The following is a 17,342-nucleotide window of genomic DNA, read 5'->3' on the forward strand; positions in this document are numbered from 1 at the left end:
CAGAAAGTCTCAATTCTGCAGATGAAAAAGAAAGGGGAGGTAAACTGCAAGGAACAAGCGCTCGAACTCCTCGTTCAAGCAGAAAATAATGTGCTAGAAAACTTACCCGATAGGGTATTTATTGAAGAGGGAATTTCAATGAGAGTGTCAGTGGAGGGGCGCAGAACTAGGTGTTTCAAATGTGGGGAAAAGGGTCACATCCGCTCGAACTGCATAAAAAAAAAGAAAAACAGCGAAGCCTCTCCTCAAACGAGAAGGTATTAAGCCTCTCCTGGGAAACGAGAAGGTATTAACGTTGCCGGATGGGCCCGTCGAGTGGAGAGTCAGAGAGGTAACAAAGCTTCAATCAAGTCTTTAACTGATGAACAGGGACACAAGATCTATGGACAGGAGGAGATGCAAAAGTTTCTTCACCAGCATTTCGCCCGCGCGTTCGGGGGGGGGGTCGCTGGAGCGGGGGAGGGCCTTAAACGACTTCCTAGCCGGCGGACCGCGGCTCTCGGGGCGTGAGGTGGAGTGCTGTGAAGGAGCGATCACTCTCGCGGAGATAGAGGGGGTACTGGCCGGATGCGCCGGGGAGAAGTCGCCGGGGTTGGATGGTCTGCCCTACGAGTTTTATCAAAGTATGCCGGACTTGTTCGGGGGAATACTGGCAGGCGTCTACGCGAACTGGCAGCAGAACGGGAGAATTCCCAGTTCTGTAAGCCGGGGAGTGGTGACGCTAATCCATAAAGACCCGAGCAAGGGGGATAACATTAGTAATTACAGGCCCATAACTCTACTTAATGTAAAGTTAAGATTTTGGCCAAGGTGTTGGCAAAAAAGGTTGACGACTGTCATGGAGAAACTTGTAGGGAAAGCACAAACATGTGCAATTCCAGGCAGGTCGATCCAGGACAATCTTCACCTTATACGCTACACCTTAGATAGGGTGGGTAAATTAACCGACAAGGGCGGGGTAATGGTCCATTTAGACCAAAGTAAAGCGTTCGATAGGGTAGACCATAAGTACCTGGCGACGGTCCTCGAAGCGGCTGGACTGGGCCCTGAATTTCGCGGGTGGATCTCCGCTATGTATAGCGGCATCAAGTCCACCGTCCAGATAAACGGTTACCTAACGGAACCGTTTTCGATCGAATGTTCAGTTCGTCAAGGGTGCCCCTTGTCACCACTTTTGTACGTGTTGGCTCTCGAGCCATTGCTGCGAAAGTTGGAGAGGCTAGGAAGTAACCCGGATGAGATCGGAGGCGGGAGGACGGTTTCTGCTTATGCGGATGACGTCACCCTCATCGTGTCCAATGAGGCTCAGCTACCTTGTGTAGAAGATGCTATCAGAAGATACGAGGCGATGGCAGAAGCAAAAGTTAACAAGGACAAGTCGATTGGCTTACGCCTCGGCACCTGGAGGAGCAAGTCGATATCGTCCAGTGCCGTGGGACACTGGACAGATGGTCCTGTTAAGTTGTTAGGAGTTTGGTTTGGGCCAGACTCCCAAACGAAGAGGAATTGGAGTGAGGTGACGGACGAGGTGGAGGCCATAGTACGGACCTGGTCCGGAAGGTTTCTGTCCTTGAAAGGAAGGGCGGAGGTGGTACAGATGTTCATTGCATCTGTAATCACTTACCGCCGGACCGTTATCCCTTGCCCCGATTCATGGCTTAGCAAGTTGGAGCGAATCCTTTTCCGCTTTTTGTGGAAGGGAGGAAAGCCACTTGTGAGGCGCTCCGTTTGCTGCCAGGAACCGTTAAAGGGTGGGTTAGGAATGCCTTGGTTGATGATGCGCAGACATGCGTTGAGGCTGAAGCATCTCTGGCACCACCTGGAGGATGATAAGGTGTGGAGTCCGCTGGCAGGGGAATTTTTCCCGAGACCGGCTTCCTTAGTGAATTTTAAACCCGGTTGCATCAAAAGACGAAATCTGACTTTATGGCAAAATGAGTGCCGACAGGCACTCACGCTGATCCACAAGGCGAGCAAGGCCGGCTGCGGAAATACCACCTCGGTATTTTATAGCAGGCTGGTAGAGGCAAAGAACGACGACGTCCTAGGAGGGGCTCTGGGGTTCGACGAAGACCAGCTTACCAACTTGTTTAAAAAGACTTTCAGGATGGGGTATTTGGATAATTTCCAAAGATCCCTGGCCTGGCAGTGTTATAGGAATGCTTTACCTGTTCGCGAGAAGTTATCGCGGCACGGAATTTCAGTGCCACCGACATGTCCAAGATGCGGGTTGGACGATGAAACCGTCCAGCACGCTTTTGTACACTGTTGGCAGTTGTCAGACTTGATAAGTTACGCAGAACACGTGTTATCGCATCTGGGACGAGTACAGCTGTCGGCTGAGTCTATGATTAAGATGATACCGCCAACTGGACTCTCGAAGGAAGGTGAGGCATGTTTTCACTGCACGGTTGCAGTAGTAAAAGAATGCACGTGGCGTACAAAAATGGAAGGAGTCGCAATAGGATCCTTTGTCTCAGGCCCTGGCTTGCTCACTTACTTCAGATATCATCTGAAGAGCAAAATGGGGCTGGAAAAGAAGACCTTACCACGAGGTGTGTATAAAAAAAGATGGAAGGAAGTGGCGAAAAAGGTGGGTGTCAGAAACCCAGTTTAACTATGGATGGAGAAGAGGAAAGGAAAGCTGCGGGGCCTTATAGGTTGCCGGGGTTTAAAATATATCGGTAAGATTTCAATCTAATGTAATGTTATATTAGTTAATGCAAAGGACAATTTAAACACAGTGTTTTGTATAATGAATAATCCATATATTTTGGAAATTTTTAAACGAACCACTTAACTGTTTTTTGTATGTATGTCCTGTATTGTTCTTCTATGTACTGATTTTATAATCATAATAAAGAATTAATCGAAAACGGTGATTGACGCACGCTGAAGACAGATAAATACCTAGGAACTGCAGTCCGTGCGTATCACTTAGGTTGACGGGGGAGGGATGACCTTCCTTTGCAAATACCATAAGGGCACAGAAAGTGTGCCGAAAGCAAGCTGGAGACGATGTTCTCCTGGGGCTTCAAGCTACAGTAACACCCACCCTTAGCGGTTATCCATATTGAGATGGCAAGTATACCTCTTATAATATATGTTTTTTAATTATCAAAATGTGTAGAAATAATCACAAAATTCGTCTCGCTGGAAATTTGTATCAAGAGGTGAGTTTACCAAAAAGTCTGTGAGAGACAATCGCAAAACATATTATATTGCCGTTTTGTTGGATCTGTCAAATTTACATCTTGTGAGACAAACGAAGATACTCAAAAAACCCTCGACATATTCGAAATCGCAGTTGATTAATCGGGTGGTGTTGAAAAATCAAAGATATTTATTAGCAAGCTAATGAACAGTTCCGAAAAACCTCTTAATGGAACTCAATATCTTCGAGGCAACAGATCAAAAGAAGCAACAGAGAAAAAAATTTCACAAAAATCTATTTGTTGCTAGTTGTACTTTAGCAGTAAAGAGATGTTTTCCGTAGCAGGAAATTTTATAACTAAATCAAGAACCAGATCGCAGCATCAATCACCTTCATTTTCTAAACTCTTATTATAAAAATTCGTTTTCATAATATTTATTTTGGGTTCATTAAATTTCAACTACCATGTGATGATACTAAGCTAATATTTATTAAATATGTATTTATGTCGCTAAAACTTATTGATGGTCTTTGTTTCTGTATAAAAACGCTCAGCAATAAATTTTTCACTTACGTTCAAGTACTTCAAAAGGTAATAAAAAAAATTTAGTATATATTCCTGTCACTAATGCTATTTCATACCTACCAACCAGGGAGCAATATATCTTATTTCACTGGAGTTTTATCCTAAATAATTAAACACTTCATCTACATACAGTTTATTTATTTGAAATTATTGAAATTTTTGCATTTCACTTCCCTAGATCTTGAGAGAATAATTTATTTCATCTCATTTTCCTGGAATAAGCAAAATTGTCCAATGTGAGGAAGTTTAGTGCGTATTCCGTACATTTAGAATTCTAGGCTCACTACAGACGTCTTTAGGTGCTGCTACTACTGCTTACCAACATTATGATCTGCCAATAGGAATTTTTTCATACGCATAAAATTTATCGTTTATCTTTTACTTATTTCAGTCATTTGCATACGGCTATGCTGGGGTACAGCCTTGAAAAGCTTTAGTCGAACAAATCGACCCTAGGACTTTTTTTAAAGCCTGGCCCTGGTTCTATCGGTTTCTTTTGCCGAACCGCTAAATTACGGGAACGTAAATACACCAACACCGATACAAGCAGTTTGTATCACTGGTTCAATATTCCTCTAATTTTAGATTGATCTGCAAAAGCTAAAGACAGAGAATTATAAAAACTGGATGAGTTTGCCATAAGCTCTTGTGAATTTCTTTTCTTTTGTTTTTTAATCTTTTGAAGTGTTTCAATAATTTTAGGGTAAGATGCAAGAGTTCATTACACCCCCCCCCTCTCAAAAAACAAAACAAACTTAGATGTCTTATATTTTTGTACAAAGTTTCCTGGCTCTTGAGGAACTTGTTTTGATTTTGCTGGTCAAAGCACAAATCCATGGTCTTTTTTTCTGCAAGAGAAGTGCTGTGAATGGATGTCGGAAATTGGAATGTCGAATTAGTTTCAAGCTTCACATATTGAAAATATAATATTCTTGTAAGCATAAATTAATCTTGTAAGCGAAACCGCGTAGTTCACCCAAACTACTGCAGTGATCCACCATTTCTCTTTGGAACAGCAAATTAATTTCTTTAAATTCACTGTCTACAGACAGGTTTCATAAATATTAAATAAAGTTCATTAGTTGCATCCGAGTGCATAGTATGTAATTCTCTAAGACTTATCTTAACAGCAAGATGACATTCGAAAATGTAATTTTAACACATCCCACTGGCTAAGAATTCTTTTTACGTAGTTACTTCTCGCTAACCGACCATCTTATGGTTTAAAGGTGAATCATTTTCAATGGTGCCTCACTATCGTTGATTAATTTATATATTTCCAAGAACGATTATCTTCGTTGCGTTGATCTGTGCAATAGTTGTAAGTTTCTCTCTTCAGATAGTCAATGTTAGAATGCATTGCTTCAACAGCATGGGAACGTGGTAATTGGAGAAAATGGCAAATGCATTGTTGGAGAATCTAGTTTGGATTATCTAATTTCGGTAACGTGTAAAGAAGATATTAATGTCGCAATAGTTTGATCCCCCGTTTGTTGCAATAGTAAAACAGTTTTTAATGTTAATATTCACATCACTCAAAATTTTTTTTACTGATGCAACATGTCAGATAAGTTTTCACGGCAGGAATTAATTCTAAAATTTGTGATAAAATTAAATCTTGTCGTTTATTATAAGGTAGAACAACCTAAATCCTGACTGCATATGTCTTCTATTGGTTCTTTCTGTTAGGATAGAGCAATAGTATTTTCTTTTTTAGTGGTCTGCATTTTGCTTTATGTAGTTTCAAATGAACTGCAATTGATGAAAAATTCCCTATTAATAAGTTCTCCTCAATGGACATCGCTCGGAATATATGCTGCCCGCAGTAGTTCTTATGTTGTTATTTTGTTAAGAGAAAAAAATACTTTGATAATCTGCTGCGATTTGAGTTTATTACAGCACCATACTTCTATATTTATCTGCAGTAGAATGCCTTTGTTAAATAGACTGTATGCGCACTTACCTCAGTATTGCACATTCTACATAAAGCTTTATTGCTAATGTGCTTTGTTTGTCTTAACCGATGTGAAAATTTTGAATTTGTACGCCAGAAATTTACAAAGACTTTTGATTATATTTTGATAACGCTTTACTGTACAAGTAAGTATCGTTTTGGAATAGTTGAGATTTATTTAAAATATTTAAATTTGATTTTCACCATGTGACTAAAGAAGTGCTGTCCCAAAACTTTGATTCCCTAATGATCCACTACGTAGTCGCTCTACATGCTAGACATAGTGGCCAAATAGAAATAAATAGAGCAAAAATTCATAACAAGCATTCATAACATATAGGCGCAGGAGTGGCTGTGTGGTAAGTAGCTTGCTTACCAACCACATGGTTCCGGGTCCAGTCTCACTGCGTAGCACCTTGGGTAAGTGTCTTCTACTATAGCCTCGGGCCTTGTGAGTGGATTTGGTAGACGGAAACTGAAAGAAGCCGTCGTATATATGTATATGTATATATATGTGTGTGTGTGTTTGTGTGTCTGTGTTTGTCCCCCCAACATCGCTTGACAACCGATGCTGGTGTGTTTACGTCCCCGTAACTTAGCAGTTCGGCAAAGAGACCAATAGAATACGTACAAAGAATAAGTCCTGTGGTCGATTTACTCGACTAAAGGCGGTGCTCCAGCATGGCCGCAGTCAAATGACTGAAGCAAGTAAAAGAGTAAAGGTGTAAAAGTGTAACTAAAAATAATACGAAGTGAAATTTATACATCTCCACAGAAGGGGAGACATTGTCGCCTGAGGCAGAACATGCATTTTATGAAGGAGAGCCAATATAATGTGAAGTGGAACCAGCTTCTACCTAACCAAAATGACTTTCACAGTCATTCGAGAGAATAATAAAGTTCTAATGTGACTCTTAAATAATCTGCACAAGAAATTTCTAGACAAAGCAAGGATCGAAGGAAATGAGATCACATTTTAAGAAGCATAAAATATACAGAATACAAGAAAAAATTTTAGACGAACTTCATGATTTATCATGTTTTAAAGATCCAGAGTGTAACTAAAAATAATACGAAGCCCTTGCTTGACTCTTCACGACAGATTTTAGAATCAACAACTATGAACAAAGCAAGAAGAAAAGAATGTATTTTAAAATTTTTGTAGAGATGCCTTGTTTCAATGATTTTGTTTATTTTTACTTATTCCATGTAAATATTTGAATTTTATCAATTTTTAATTCGTTCAATTATATATTGTAAGACGTTTTAAGCCCCTCATCTCATTTTTGGATAATTTGTTCATCCTCTCACAAGTCATTGTTTTCCCCCGTTTAAAGAATTTGTCGTATTTTTCTGTACCATGACGTTCTCTTGAGGCTATTAAAAACAAGATTATTATTATTATTATTATTATTATTATTATTATTATTATTATTATTATTATTATTATTATTATTATTATAAGGCGGCGAGCTGGCAAAATCCTTAGTGCGCTGGACGAAATGCTTAGCGGTATTTTGTCGATGTTGCTACGTTCTGAGCTCAAATTTTACCGAGGTCGACTTTGCCTTTCATCCTTTCAGGGTCGATAAATTAGGTACCAGTGTAATACTGGGGTCAACGTGATCGAATATTCCCTTCGCCCCAAAATCACATGGTTGTAAATTGAACTTCTTTACCAGACAGCCTCTACCATTTCTCTTGCAGTACCACCATTTTACCTACTGCTCAAGCATTATTCTTACTATTCTGTCTATTATAGGAAGGTGGAGGTGCTTCACTGTTTTTTTTTGGGGGGGGGGGGCTCTATGATTTTCCCACAACATTGCATATACCAATGAAATAATACCAGACATTATTTTCCTCTCATTACTCTTTTACTCTTTTAATTTTTTCAGTCATTTGACTGTGGCCATGTTGGAGCACCGCCTTTAGAATCTTTTCTCACATGGCTATGATGCTCCGCCACTACTTCTGCTCGTGATCAGAGATACACATATCGTCAGTCACTAAGGAACATGCTAAACTGGTTAAGGTCAAGCAACTAACAATCAAATTTGTGGAATTGAGCAGAATATTTGCTGTAGCCCATCTTTTATATCAGTTAAGATCAGAAGCCATGAGATCCACTGTCTGGTACTGCATCAGGGCATAATTATTATTATTATATTATTATTATTATTATTATTATTATTATTATTATTATTATTATTATCATTATTATTATTATTATTATATTATTATTATTATTATTATTATTATTATTATTATTATTATTATTAAGGCACTGAAATGTAAGAATCATTAGCGGGTCGAACAAAATTATTAATGGAATTTCTTCCTGCACTTTACGTACTGAATTCAAATTCCGTCGAGGTCAACTTTGTCTTTTATCCCTTCGAGGTCGATGAAAAAATGTACTAGCAAAGTAGTAGGGTCAATGTAATCGACTAACATCCTTCCTCTAAAAGTTCTGGTCTTGTGTCAAAACCTGAAATAATTATTGTTTAATTAAGGATGATGGGTGGGGTGGATAGTTAGAGAGTTGGAAAACATGCCGTGCGATATTTACTTTGAGTCCTTACATTCTGATTTCAGATACTGCTGAAGAAAAATTTATGTTTCATCCCTCCGAAGGCGATGAAATAAAGTATTGGTAAAGCACTGGAGTCGACTAATCAATTAAGCATTCTCCCTTAAAACTTGATGGCATTGTGCTTAAATTAGAAAATAAAAATCATCATCACCAACACCACCGCCATCATCATCATCATCATCGTCGTCGTCGTTATTTTCATCATCATCATCATCATCATCATCATCATCCCCAGAGCAGTGGAATAACAGAATCGGAATAGTAAAAGGAAAAAATTACCTTACAATATTTAGGCACGTTTCTTTATGTTCTGAGTTCAAATCCCTCCGAGGTTAATTTCGCCTTTCATCTTGCCGTGGTTAATACAATAATTACCAACGAATGGCTGTGTCAAAATCAGAAACCATAACCATCAACAACAACATCATCATCATTATCATCCTACTCGTCTTCCACGCCATCGTCGTCGTCGTCGTCATCAACATCATCATCATCTTCATCAGTTTTCTAATTGGCAATTGAAACGAAAGCACTAATACAGTATAATAACTAAGATTTATGTGTCGGAAAATAAAAGAGGAAATAATAAGATGTTTCTCTTATCAAGTATATCCTATAATTAAGAGGAAAAGAAGATATGATGCTGATGCTGATGATGATAATGATGATGATGGTGATGACGGTGATGATGACGGTGATGATGATGATGAGGAGGAGGAGGAGGATTTTGATGATTGCTGAAGAAAGGGAAAAAGAGAATGAATGAATTGTGTGAAAGTATTCAAAATATACGAGGAAGGTAAACATAAAAAACAAAAATAAAAATAATAAAGAAAAATATGGTGCTTTTAGTTGTCATAAATATATGAGAAGGGAACATTACGGCTCTACGGAAATATATTGCAATTAAAGTGGACATCGTTGGCATCACAAACGGGTTAACAGAGACATGAACATACATACATATATATATATCTACATACTTGCTCATGTGTATATACACGCCCACATACAAACAGATAGCCAGGTAGATAGTTAACTCGACAGACAAACAGATAGAAAAATTGATAGACAAATTGAGGGAGAGAGAGAGAGAGAAATGGGGAGAAAGGGAGAGAAAGAGAGAGGGAAGGAGAGTAATACTAAATAATGCATTTCTGCGCTTGTCCACGGAGCATAAGTTATGATGTAGAAAATCAAAAATAAGAAGCAATTACTAATAAAGGAACTAATATGCCTGGGTCCAGAAAGCAACATACTAGCATTAGAATATCATGGGTTGAATATAACACGATTCCTCGATTCTCGATAACAGAGAATGTTTTGATACGATGGGAGGATAACAAAAATATATGAAAGTTGATAATGTGTATGAGCTATAGGGAAAACAAAACTAAAGAATTCTTGTAAATATCTAAGCAATATTTAGATCAGTTGGGGAATATGACAGGGTGACTGTTTGTGCCGTTTGCTTTTTATATTCTATTTGACACCTCTAACATTACCATGATGAATGGGTAGGGTACGTGTATATAATGAAAGACAAGCAGCATAAAAATCAATCAGCTTCTATTTATGGATGAATTGAAGCTGTTTGCTAAGAAGGAAGATCAAATAGAAGATCTTAGTGCAAACAGTGCATTGAGTTTAGAGAAGGTAACGAGATAGAAAACGGGATTAAAAAGTCTAGATATTGGAAGGAGATAAATATAATGGAACAAAAATTACTAGATAAGAAACTAATAAAAAAAAAGTAGATACGTTTGGCTATAAATACTAAGCTATGATGAAGACAGATATGATAAAGAAAAGTAAAGATGAAAGCAATACTTGATTGTAGTATTTAAATCTAAATAGTAGAAATAAGGCAAACCTTATATACATGGCCTTTGTCTATTTTCAAGTATAGTGGAGAAGTTCTGAACTGGAGCAAAGAGGAACAGGTCAATTTTGGTGTCAATATTGTATATAAATTATGTTCAAGTGAATGCAATCTTTTCAAAGTGGAGTACAGGAACACCTCCTGTAATCTGTTCCCTTGAAATTACAGTGAATAAATAATTGGGTTGTTTAGATTTCTCTTTCAGTTCAAGGAAGCTATTATTTACGAATATATTTAATAAAAAAATTATCACAAGACCCAAGATAACATATATCTTAGATTATATGCTGCTTTTTCTTTTTCTTTTTTCTTTTTTATTATTAATAGCGAATCGTGTATAATAATACTAGCAGAGATACCCGGCGTTGCCCGGTTACATTCAGTTGAAGAATTAGACTTTTCTGTTATATTCTCTGTAATGAACTGGAATATCTATGTTTCGAATTTCATCAAAATTGCAGATGTGGGTTATTTCCCTCTTTACACACCCTAAAAAATTTGTAATCGTGCTACATGTATCCCATACTACTGATTTTTATGCGCATATTCCAAAATTTCAGTGCTATTGAACCTGTTAAAAAGATTTTGCTTCTAAAAAATGAAGGTCATGGAGCTCTAAAATGTGAGAGTTAAGGCCCTTGTTGGGGGTGGGCATCTTAATGTCAACCAGAGAATTTGAATTGTTGAAAATCTTTTTAACTTGGGTCTTAAATCTATTGTTTGAATTTCTTTGAAATAGGAAATATATGTTCACTGGGTTTGTAAAAGAGAGCAAAGCTACCGGAAACCAAAAGACGAATGATCACAATAAGCAGTCAGTTACCCTACCCTAGTCGTTACTTGAAGTACCGGTTCAAGAACTATGTTATATATATATATATAAATATATATATGTGTGTGTGTGTGTGTGTGTATACATGTATGTATATATATATGTATACACACACACACATACACAAACACACACAAAGATAAATTGATAGATACAACTGAGTGGGCAAACAAAAATATGAGACACTTCGTAGTGCTTTTTTATATTTTGATAAGCCTGGTACTTATTCTATCAGTTTCTTCTTGTGAAACCAGTAAGTTATGGGGATGTAAATAAACGAACACCAGTTGTGAAGCAGTGATGAGGGAGAAACACGAAGACACACACATAGACTTACAAATATTCATACATATACATACAATTGATTTCTTTCAGTTTCTGTCTACAAAATCCACTGACAAGGCTTTGTTTGGTCTCAGGCTATAGCAGAAGACACACGCCAAGTTACCATACAGTGGGACTGAACTGAGGACCATGTGTTTTGGAACCAAGTTTGTTACCACACAGTCATACCTGCACCTATGTATATATATATATGTGTGTGTGTGTGTGTGTTGGATCGGTGTGTGTGTATGGGTGTATATATGTATGCATGTATATATATGCATATATTTATGTGTACATATTACATATACATCTATATATACATCTAGACATACATGTTTACATATACATGCATGTCTATAGAAATACATCTATACATATACATATACAGCTATGCATATACATGTACACATATACATCTATATATATACATGTATATATATATATATATATACAAAATGAGAATATGGAGAAATATACCTAAATCAATCATCAACCATCAGATAATACCCAATCAGTACTTTATTAAACCATTACACAACAGCAGTTATATTATTGAATTTACAACCCCTATCTAATTTTATATTATATATATATATATATATACATCCATATACATACAATAGAGAGATGCTTTTGCTTCAATTTTAACACGCAATACTGAAATACTGGGGAAGTTGTCATATTGGTGTGGGCTCGCCCTAGGCAAGAAGTTAAACATTTCTTTGCCCATGACACTACATGGACCCTAAGTAAGGCATGTGTAAAATTTGAATGAAATTAGTTGTGTAGTTCTCAAGTTTTAGGGATTCACACAGACAGACAGACACACACATTCTTAGTTTTATATATATATAGATTGCAATGAGTGTTGTATGTAAGAAATAATGTTGAAATGTTGCTGCTGAAGGAAAATTTGAAATTGAAATATATATGATGCTATGGTGTTGTATTTGAGAGACATTGGAAATATGGGAGAGGGAGAAATATAGTTTAATTTTTCCATTCTTCTATGTAATGAATATAAGCATTGTAGTTCACAAACTGATTGATTTTTCATGACAACCACACATATGTAACATTATCAAACCTGTATTGCAAACACTAAAGTTTCTCTGTAGAACTGATCCAGAAGAGAAACTATACACTTTGGAATGCAATTTTGATAATGTTAATGTGTATTGGTTGCCATGAGAAACCATCTGATTGTTTGATAATGTAGTTCAATTGATAGTGTTAGATTGCACTTCAATGCAATTAATGCTTAATAATGCATTTAAACAAAATATTTTGACACTGTTCAGTTGTTGAATCTCTTTCAAGCTCATGTGCAACTCACACTGGAATACTGCTCACATGCATGTAGAGGTGATGCTGTTGCACACATAGAAGTTGTCTGTGTTGCTTTTATGTTCCATTTAGTCGAATGGTCTTCAGGATAACACAATTTTACTAACAGAAAAATTTCAATTCAATGTAATATATGTATCATGCTAAATGTATACATGCCGCCAGAAGGCATAGAGTTGTGGAATTGTCCGAGGTCAAATGTCTTCGATATATATGGAACAGTGAATAATACATTCACTGGTATTGTATGCGCTTGCCGGGCAGTAGAATAAGTCAGTGTACGCAACTAAAACGGCATTAAATTAAGAATCATCTGTGAATCATACTAAATGTATATATTCGGCTCCAGCTCGTATCTGAGCATTAGATTCGTCAGTTGCCATCCAGTCTCCTCGGCTGATGTTTGCGCCGAAATCGACTTTGGAGTCCAAGTCGGTGATGAAAGAGTCGTGGACAGAACTCGCACGGGATGGTCGGTGCAGGTCGAAGACGTTGAAGACGCTCCTTCTCCTACATTTTGCCTCCTCATTCGAAAGCCACACTGGGACTCAAGGTGGACGTCTTCCGCAAGGATGAGGAGGCGATTGAGTAGGATAGGGGCGAAGATCTTACTTGCAATACTCAGGAGTGAGATGCCCCGATAGTTCTTGCAATCTTCTCGGTCTCCCTTCTGGTAGATGGTAATGATAATCGCATCACGGAAGTGATCTTGCTTTCCCAGATCTTGGGGATAAGAAGCATCAGATGATTTCTCAGCTCAGGACCTCCGTGCATGAAAAGCTCAAACGGGATGTTGTCTGATCCTGGACCTTCCCCCGGCTCCATGCGCGCAAGTGCCTTGTTGAACTCATGGTGTGAGGGTGGCAGATGGGGAGCTGTGGGGAGTTTAGGAGGAGATCGTCAAGTGTGCGTGAGTGGTCATTAAGTAGGTACTCAAAATAGAATTTCCAGCGATCGAGGATTCACCGGGTGTCGGTTATCGCAGAGCCAGCTGCATTCTTCAAGCCGTCCGCTGATGACCTTGTAAGGCCGAAGATCTTAGTTGCAGCAGAAAAGCTGCGCAAGTCTCGTTGGTCCATATAGTTTTGCATCTCCTCTGCTTTCCTCTGCCACTAGGTGTTCTGAGCTTCTCGAATTCCTCGCTGGCAACTCGCTGGTGCTTGCTGGTGTTTTCGATTGTTCCCCGCAGTGGTATGGTTCTCGAGGACTAGGTGCATCCTGAGTATGGCTTCGGTAAAACGAGAGAGGGTTTCATCATTCTCACCAAACCAGTCTTGGTCCTTCTTTCGGGCAAAGCTGATCGTCTCCTCGGCGGCAGCGGTCATGACTTCACGAAGGTTGATCCAACGATCATCAATGGAAGTTGGCTCTGGGAGGTCCATCAGGTGTCTCTCAATGGATTCCCTGAAGTTTTGGGATGCCTGTAAGTTCCGGAGTTTGGCGCAGTCGAAGCGTCGGCAAGGGATGTTTGCTGAGACCCACTTTGGTGGGCAGCGGATCTTGATGTCAAGGCCAGAAATAAGAAAGCGGTTATCCGTCCAGTAGTCATCTGCACCAGGTATGGAACATATGGAGTTTTGCATCTCGGTATGCGTACATCTCGTATGTCCCTGGATCTTGTCAGAACGTAGCTGAGGATGCGTCAATGTTTAGACCGTGGGTGTTTCCAGGTCATTTTTTGTCGGATAGGGAGTCGAAATAGAAAGTTGGTGATGATGAGTTCGTGTTCGGCGCAAAGGCCCAGGCGGAACTGGCCATTGGCATTGCATCTCCCAATGCCGTGATGACCAAGAATGCCATTCCACAATGATATGTGAAGCAAATCCGGCGAGCCCTGGCAGAAACAGTACATATATGAAGCAAATCCGGCAAACCCTACTATGTATTATTAACAGTTTCCAGTATATCAAGGCACAAATTGCGTTTAAACAGGTGACAATCGGGTGCACAGCATTGACAATCATCAAGAAAAGCGTAACACATCTGTTGTTACACTGAGTCACAGCACCAAAGATGCTCATAAAGCGTACTGGATGGTTCAAATGATTAAATCCATCTGGTATGTTTTCCCTATCTCCGCCCAACTGTACTTCAATCTAATAGCAAATCTAAAGTTTAAAATGTTCAACTTCTGCTTTAATAGGAAAATATCAAAAACTGCAGCTCTATGAATTTCTCTCGCGACCCAAGATTTTATTTTTTATGAATTAGTACCAACAGGAGTTCGAGATGCCTTGTTAATAACTTAAACGCTGGAAGGTCTAAAACTTTTATAGGTGCTACGAATCCTGCCACAAATAAAAAGCATTTGTTAGAAATTCTTAAATATAAAACGGAGAAATGAATACAGAATGGAGTCCATCAAAATTCAAGATTTCCAATTGTAATTCTCTCTAACTAATAACAGAAAAAACATGAAACAATATATATATATATATATATATATATATATATATATATATATATATAATATATATATATAATATATGTGTGTGTGCTTGTAGAGAGAGATACATACATAAGTATGAGTGGATGAGAAGGAAATGAGCGAGAGAACATGTGTGTTTGTGTATGTGTATGAGTGTGCGTGTGCGTGTGTGTGTGTGTGAGCGTTTGCGTTCGTATCCGTGGGAAAAGAGATAGAAAGGAAGGGAGAGGGGCGGTAAATGGATTTCATTTAGGCCTGCTAGCACCCTGGGGAGGGTCTACTCCAGCGCCACTAAATGTGTGTCGGCGGGTAGGTAGGTCATATATTATACCTTTTATGACTCTGAAGAGGTCAAAATAAAAATTAAAATAAAATAAGGGAGGAAATGTGTGTGTATATATGTGCATGTATACACACACACACACACACACACACACACACACACATATATATATATATATATATATATTATATATATATATATATATTGTGAGCAACCATGTATGATTCTACATACAACGTGAACTGCATATAGTTGCATTTCAACTGGAAATTGAATAAGGTTGATATATGATATAAACCGAATTTAGCTCAAACGGATTCGTCGTTTTGCATTATATATTTGTAGATCTATGCCTACATTGTTTAATGAGCCCTTATTTTGTGGGGAGATGATAAGGTAGTTTGGTTGATATTTCTATCGGATAGAGCGACTGTGTAGGGCCCCCTTCGGTGACTTGTCTTGCCATACAGTAGATGATTAATCGTCTTTAGACAAGAAGGGCTGGAATCAAAAGCTGCAAATTGCCAAGAGAATTCTATGTGAGTACATACATACATGCATATATACATATATGTGTGTGTATATATGTGTCTACGTATATATGTATGTATATATACGTACGTGTATAATTGAATATGAAATTATATTACTGAATCTGTCTCTAATTACTGCCTTCAACAATTAATTTTCATTATGCTTGTTAAATATTGGATATTAATCGTAGTAAGTGCCAGAAAATAAAAGGTAAACATTCTATGAATCGAGTACATGGCCCGATTTCACTTCCTAGTTGCCGCCATTTAATGGCACCGATGTATTTCAGAGATACCTGAGTATCATACCCTCCTATAACTTTGAGACCTTGTTCCCCGTTAGTGATGTCATTATCTGGTATCTGTCTAGCAGTAACAATAAAAGGAGAATAATTCAAATAAGAACGATTAATCTATTTTTTTTAAATGCAAAGGCAATACCATTAAGAGTAGATCACATTTTTAAAGGAGGCTGGTGAAAGTAAAACGTTTCGATCTCGTTAAACGTCCTCAGTGAAGCATAGTTTACCCATCAACATTTACAGAAGATGAGAGGCTGATTATGAATATCAAAAATATGACTGAAGGAAAATATCTCTGAGGGTCGCTCTGTATGACAAATTACGCCTTCTTTACATTCTTACGCTTCCTCATTGATTGGGCAATCTCAGTAAATCGAAGTTTGTCAACTCATTTGACAAGTATTCATCTGCAAGGAGAGATCAAATTAAGCAAGAGCTTTCAAGTTTGTGTTCAAGAACGACCAATTTTACTCCAAAGAAAGCTATACAAGTTTTAGTTTCATGTTATATTCAAGGGCATACAGAACCAAAAGACCCATCTTGATTTACTATTAACATATCCAAAATGTGTGTCCCAGCTGTTTCTTCTTTCGTTGACGACTTGAAAGTGTTTGGATACCTTTTACAGAGTTTCGTGTAATTACAAACCGTAATATTTTTGAATTCCATTAAAAGAAACTTAATTACAAGAACGGTAACTAGATTATTGCCTTTCCAAGACGATATTGTATATCATTTTCCTTCCTTTCTCTCGTTCCTTTCCAACTACGTTCGTTTGAGAAATGTAATCAGATATTTTTCTCAAACCAATAGAAGAAGGTTAGATATAATTAAAAATTTAATATTGACTGTATATTAAATATTTTGAAATGAGGCTTCAAAATTCGGTTTCTGAAAATCATAAGGGAACGTTCGATTTCATATTACATCTATGTTCAAAAATCAAATTACATTACAAGAAATTCTCTCCAGCTGTAGAGCGAGAAAACTGACTCTATAAAAGCACCATCTCGTTAAGAGAAGTTTACGTATATAATTAACTTAAACGACATATTTGCCTCGGGAAGATATGTAACATTTGCCGACCAATTAAGATATTTACAGAAGATCAAATTACA

This window comes from Octopus sinensis, linkage group LG10 (assembly GCF_006345805.1).
Source record: "Octopus sinensis linkage group LG10, ASM634580v1, whole genome shotgun sequence".
In the NCBI taxonomy this organism is placed as follows: domain Eukaryota; kingdom Metazoa; phylum Mollusca; class Cephalopoda; order Octopoda; family Octopodidae; genus Octopus; species Octopus sinensis.